The 5,190-nt window shown below is 44.5% G+C and overlaps 1 non-coding gene across 1 annotated transcript; it reads left to right on the forward strand.

Annotated features, from left to right (window-relative positions):
• Positions 1-582: 582 nt before the first annotated feature.
• TRNASTOP-UCA (transfer RNA opal suppressor (anticodon UCA)) lies at positions 583-669 on the forward strand. The gene has a single exon. It is a non-coding gene; the product is annotated as a tRNA-Sec (tRNA).
• The last annotated feature ends 4,521 nt before the right edge of the window (positions 670-5,190 follow it).

Below are 5,190 nucleotides of genomic sequence, written 5' to 3' on the forward strand. Positions count from 1 at the left end.
TCAAGGCAATATATTCAGGCAGTAGAGTCTCCCCATAGGCCAAGAAGATATAAGAGCAGGCCAGCGCCAGCCTTTCTGTTCAGAAACCCACAAGAGTGCTTTACACCCCCAGGGTGCCTTTAAGGCATCCATGGAGGGTGCTCTGAAGCGCCCCTGGGCGCTCATGCATGTGCCTAAGCAGGGAGTGGCGATGCAGGCGGGTTAGGAGGAAGGGCTGCAGCCGACCAAACTGCCACAGGCAGAAGCTCCAGAAAAGGGGCACTGTCTCTTTAACACGCTCCTCTTCTTCCGAAGCCCTGCCTGAAGGAGGGAGTAAGCCAATCAGCATCAGGGATATTTGCATGAAGGGATAGCAGAAACTAAAATGAGAACAAAGTGGAAAGATTTGAAGGTATATAGTCAGAAAATATTATTAAAGAAAGAGATAGAGTCACACACGAGAAAGGCATTGCCTAGCCAGGTACTATAGGAACAAATAGACCCAACTAGAATTACTCCGCTGTTTGCTTACAAGCTCGTTGTATCCTGGAAGTACTTACAACACAAGAGGTTTATATACCAAAAGATCAATGCTTGCTTGATGCCCGGATGATCCTCAGTGGTCTGGGGTGCAGGCTTCAAACCTGTAGCTGTTTAGCGACAGAGTGGTTCAATTCCACCTTTCGGGCGCAGAAAACCAAATGTGCAGTGCTCTCAAAGCAAAGTAGTAGGGCAAAATTGTGTGGTGTTGTTTCTTAAGAGAAACAGCAGCAAATGTTACTTGTTTTCTTCTCATGTTCTGAACCTGCCTCCATTGGTTTATATCACGAGTAACACCATAGCAATGGGAGCAGGGAGCCATTAAAATCTTTGCCAATACTATAAAACAGCAGCAGTCTTAAACTGAAATGCCAAATTCTCAGAAACAGCAGATAAGGAGGTAAGTGCTTGACTGTACCTGTTCACCTTACAGGAGGGGATTCTCACATGCATGTTTCTTCATACAAACAAATCCCTGTGCATACAAAATAAAAGTAAGCATTCCGGGAAAGCGTCCCAAATATTGTATATACGGTAGTAACTAGAGATGTGGAGGCCAGGCAAAAAACCAGAAAAATCAAGGGATTGGAGAGGGGTCCTGGAAAAAATGAAGAAAAACAGTTCTCCCCCATCCATTTTTCCACCCCACCCCCTCGCCCAGCTCCATTCATCAAAAAAAATCATTAGTTAACTAAATAAGCTTCCATGTTAATTTTGCAAAGCTGTAACTTTTTTATTCACCTCTTATTTCAAACTGCGGAACATAAGAAAAAGGGCAGTCACTCCACACTGATTTTGAATTAAAGAACGAAACACACATTGCTGCTCCAAATGAGGTTTAGGAAGTCTGGCATTTTCCTTTTGATGACCATTTTGAAATTTGCATAAGAGGAGATCTCTACTCAATCCTCATTAAGGCAGATGGGCAAATATTGCATTTATGCTTTAGCCCTTCAGTGATTTATCCTCACAACACACCTGAAAGGGAGGCTGCAGTGAGGCCAAGCAGCAACCATATTGGCCAAACCAGGATTTTAGCTGATAACACCGCAGTGGGACTGGCTGTTATTCCTATAATTTGTAAATTATAATTATTATGCTTATATTATTTCAGTGTCAGGAGCTGAAGGGGGGTGTACATGCTTCTCCCCCTTCCTGTTTTATCCATACAACAACCCTGAGAGGTAGAGTTGGTTGAGAGACAGTGATTGCCCCGAGATCACCCGGTGAGTTTCATGGCTGACTGGGGGTTTCAACTCCGGGTCTCTAAGATCCTAGCCCAATGCTCTAACCACTACACCAGGCATCCCCAAACTGCGGCCCTCCAGATGTTTTGGCCTACAACTCCCATGATCCCTAGCTAAGAGGACCAGTGGTCAGGGATGATGGGGATTATAGTCCAAAACATCTGGAGGGCCGAAGTTTGGGGATGCCTGCACTACACCATGCTGTCTCTCAGGTGGGTTAGGATCGTATTGTGCTGGTGATTTGTCAATTGCACTGACTTCTGGTCTGTTTTTGGGCTCCATTAAAAGTGCTATTCTTAACCCTTTAAACCCCTTTTTGGCCTGGGTCTAGGGCAGGCATCCCCAAACTGCGGCCCTCCAGATGTTTTGGCCTACAACTCCCATGATCCCTAGCTAACAGGACCAGTGGTCGGGGAAGATGGGAATTGTAGTCCAAAAATCTGGAGGGCCGAAGTTTGGGGATGCCTGGTCTAGGGTTTCTAATGGCCTGTGTCCACATGTGCCTTCTAGACACTCAGATCTTTAACAAAGATTTTTGTTGCCTTCCAGCCATCCGAGATGGGACAGTGGTTACCAGGGAGAGGGCAAGTTGGTGGTGGCTCCCCAGTTATGCTACTTTAGCATCTAACTTTTGTTTGTATTTTCCGAGGCTTTTTCTGATTTGATTTAATTTAATCAATTTTATCTCTGCTGGGCTGATGGGTTCTTACTGCTCATTTAGAGTGCTGCTCTTGGTAACGCTATTTATATACTTTAATTCTTATAATTATATTTTGATCCTTTGCAAGACACCGTGGGAACTTGTTTCAAGGATGAGAGCTGAAAATCTCTATAATAAATGCATACAACAATAGATAACCTCCCAGGTCCAAAGTTAACTGTTCCTTGTCCACGATCCCAATGTTGCTGCTTTCTGAATCAGCACATTAGTCCCACATTTTTGAAAGGTGATGTAGGAAGGATTGCTACATGGGCAGCCAGCATGTGACCCAGTGCTGTGAATGATGTGGGCATGCAAGCGGGGTTTTGTGGCACTCCTGGAGGGCCAGCGGGCCTTTGTTATAGCACAGAATCAGACCCACCCTACTGCAATGGCCTGGATGAGGACCCACAAACTAAAGCTGGATCCCAACAAGATGAAGGTTCTGTGGGTCAGTAGTTCTTGGACCCAAGAATGAGGTGGGTAGCCTGTTCTGTGACTAGGTGGTCAAGCTGCACAAGGATAGCCCGGTCTCAATTATCCACAGACTAATAGCCTCTCGTATAGACTACTGCGAGTTACTCTACATGGGGCTTCCCTTGAAAATAGTCCAGAAGTTGCAGCTGGTGCAGAATACTGCAGCCAAGTTGTTACTGGGCTGCTGTCATATCAGTCCAATGCCGAAGGTTGGCTGGTAGACTACCTGGCCCAATTCTAGATGTTGATGGAATGCAATGCCCTAAATGACCTGGGTTCTGTTTACCTGACATAATAAGTTTCCTAACAGCTATCACCCTAAGTCTGCTGCTCCAGAGAAGCGGACACGGAGCAATGGATTCAAACTTCAAGAAAAAAGATTCCACCCAAACATTAGGAAGCACTTCCTGACAGTAAGAGCTGTTCGGCAGTGGAATTTGCTACCAAGGAGTGTGGTGGAGTCTCCTTCTTTGGAGGTCTTTAAGCAGAGGCTTGACAGGCATATGTCAAGAATGCTTTGATGGTGTTTCCTGCTTGGCAGGGGGTTGGACTGGATGGCCCTTGTGGTCTCTTCCAACTCTATGATTCTAAGTCTTAAGATCTGCCAGAGAGACATTGCTTGTGATCCAGAGGACCAGGGTAGCAGCAAGGTGGTGACACAAAACATGGCCTTCTCAGTAATGGTGCCTTGTTTATGGGACCCTCCCCATTGAGATATGGCAGTTGTCCACACTAGCTATATTTAGATAAAAGGCAAAACTTGATTATCTTTTCTGGGCCTTTGGAACCCCATAATATTGATGCACGTAGCAGCTTAGGCTTGTTATTGCTGTTTTGCATGCATGCATGGATGAATGATTTTATTCTGTTATATTTTACATTAATGTTTTTTATTGTTGTATTTTATTTTAATGTTTCTGTTGTATGCAGTACAAGGCAGTAGTCGGTGTTTCATTAACAACACAGGGACACTTTCCTGTTAAGAATGAACAGTTCTTAAAAATGCAGAACAGCTAAAATTTGTTTGTTTGTTTCAGAGATTTTATACACCGCTTTCCCCCCAGATCGGAGCACACTTTCTTAACAGGAAAGTGTCCCTGTGCTGTATTCAGAAAGGAAAGAATTTTGTATTTACAAAGAAGCTGGGTTCTACATTCCTGTATTTTCCAACCCTCCCGTGCTCTCCTGTCTCATAGAATCTTTTTGTACGTTTCTCTGACATTTCACTGTCCCACAGTGCAACTTGGGAGCACAGCGAATTCCAGATGGCTATTTAATTTGCACAATTCCATCTGTTTCTGCAAATCAGCATGTCTGGGGCCATGGCCCATAATGAACTCTCTGAGTCCAAAAGCACTATGGTAGCCCTTTAAACACTGAACAATATGAAGTTTGGTGATGGGGTTTCATTGTCCCCAGAGGTAGCTTTGGAAAGAGAGTCTTTGTTCGTCAAATTGGCAACTCAGAACAGCTAATCTTGATGTCAGTTTCATAAATGAGCATAATAAGTCCTTTTAAATGTGCGGTTAGAAAATGAGCACGCTTTTGTTTCTGTCTGGTGTTTTTATTCAAGAAGCCATTTGGGATTAAATCTAAGCAATCGAAGTCTATTCAACTGCTCCCATCCTGTAAGCAACACATAAATAGGAGGTTGTGTGCTTTGTACTGTATTGAGCTAAGTTTGAACTGTACAGCAGGCCAGGAACAAGACATTAGACTAGTGCCACGGGTGGGCCATCCTCAGTTGTGGCCACACATTTTCCTGCTGCTGCTGTCATAGTTGTGGAAGCAATCCATAGTTGTGGATTAAACCCTGTGGAGGCCCCTAGGCAGTTGAAATCTCCAGAGGCCCCTTTGCAAATTATCTCCTAATACATCTTTGTATTTTTATTTCATAATGAAATCAATATTATTTTGATCCATTGTTGCAGGGCCCCTGAAAGACGTGGGGCCCATAGGCCGGTGCCTATTTGATAATCTGCAACTGGTACTGCCCTCCTTGCCAGGCCCTCAGATTTTAGTGGTCACTGGGTGGCATTAAGACATGGCTCGGTGAAGCCAAGCTGGATTGCATCCCCAGAAGCCACTCCCCATCTTAATTTACGCAGAATGCAGTGCCACAGCAGACCTATAGACAGTGGGTTTTTTCAGGGGGTACGCAGTAGCAGCACCTCTCTCTCTTTTTTGGTTAAAAAGTGTGGCGCTGTAATAACTTCAAGATGTGTACCAGCACCTATTTTTCCAGAA

The sequence above is a fragment of the Zootoca vivipara genome, chromosome 3 (genome assembly GCF_965207765.1).
Source record: "Zootoca vivipara chromosome 3, rZooViv2.hap1.1, whole genome shotgun sequence".
NCBI classification, from domain to species: Eukaryota; Metazoa; Chordata; class Lepidosauria; order Squamata; family Lacertidae; genus Zootoca; species Zootoca vivipara.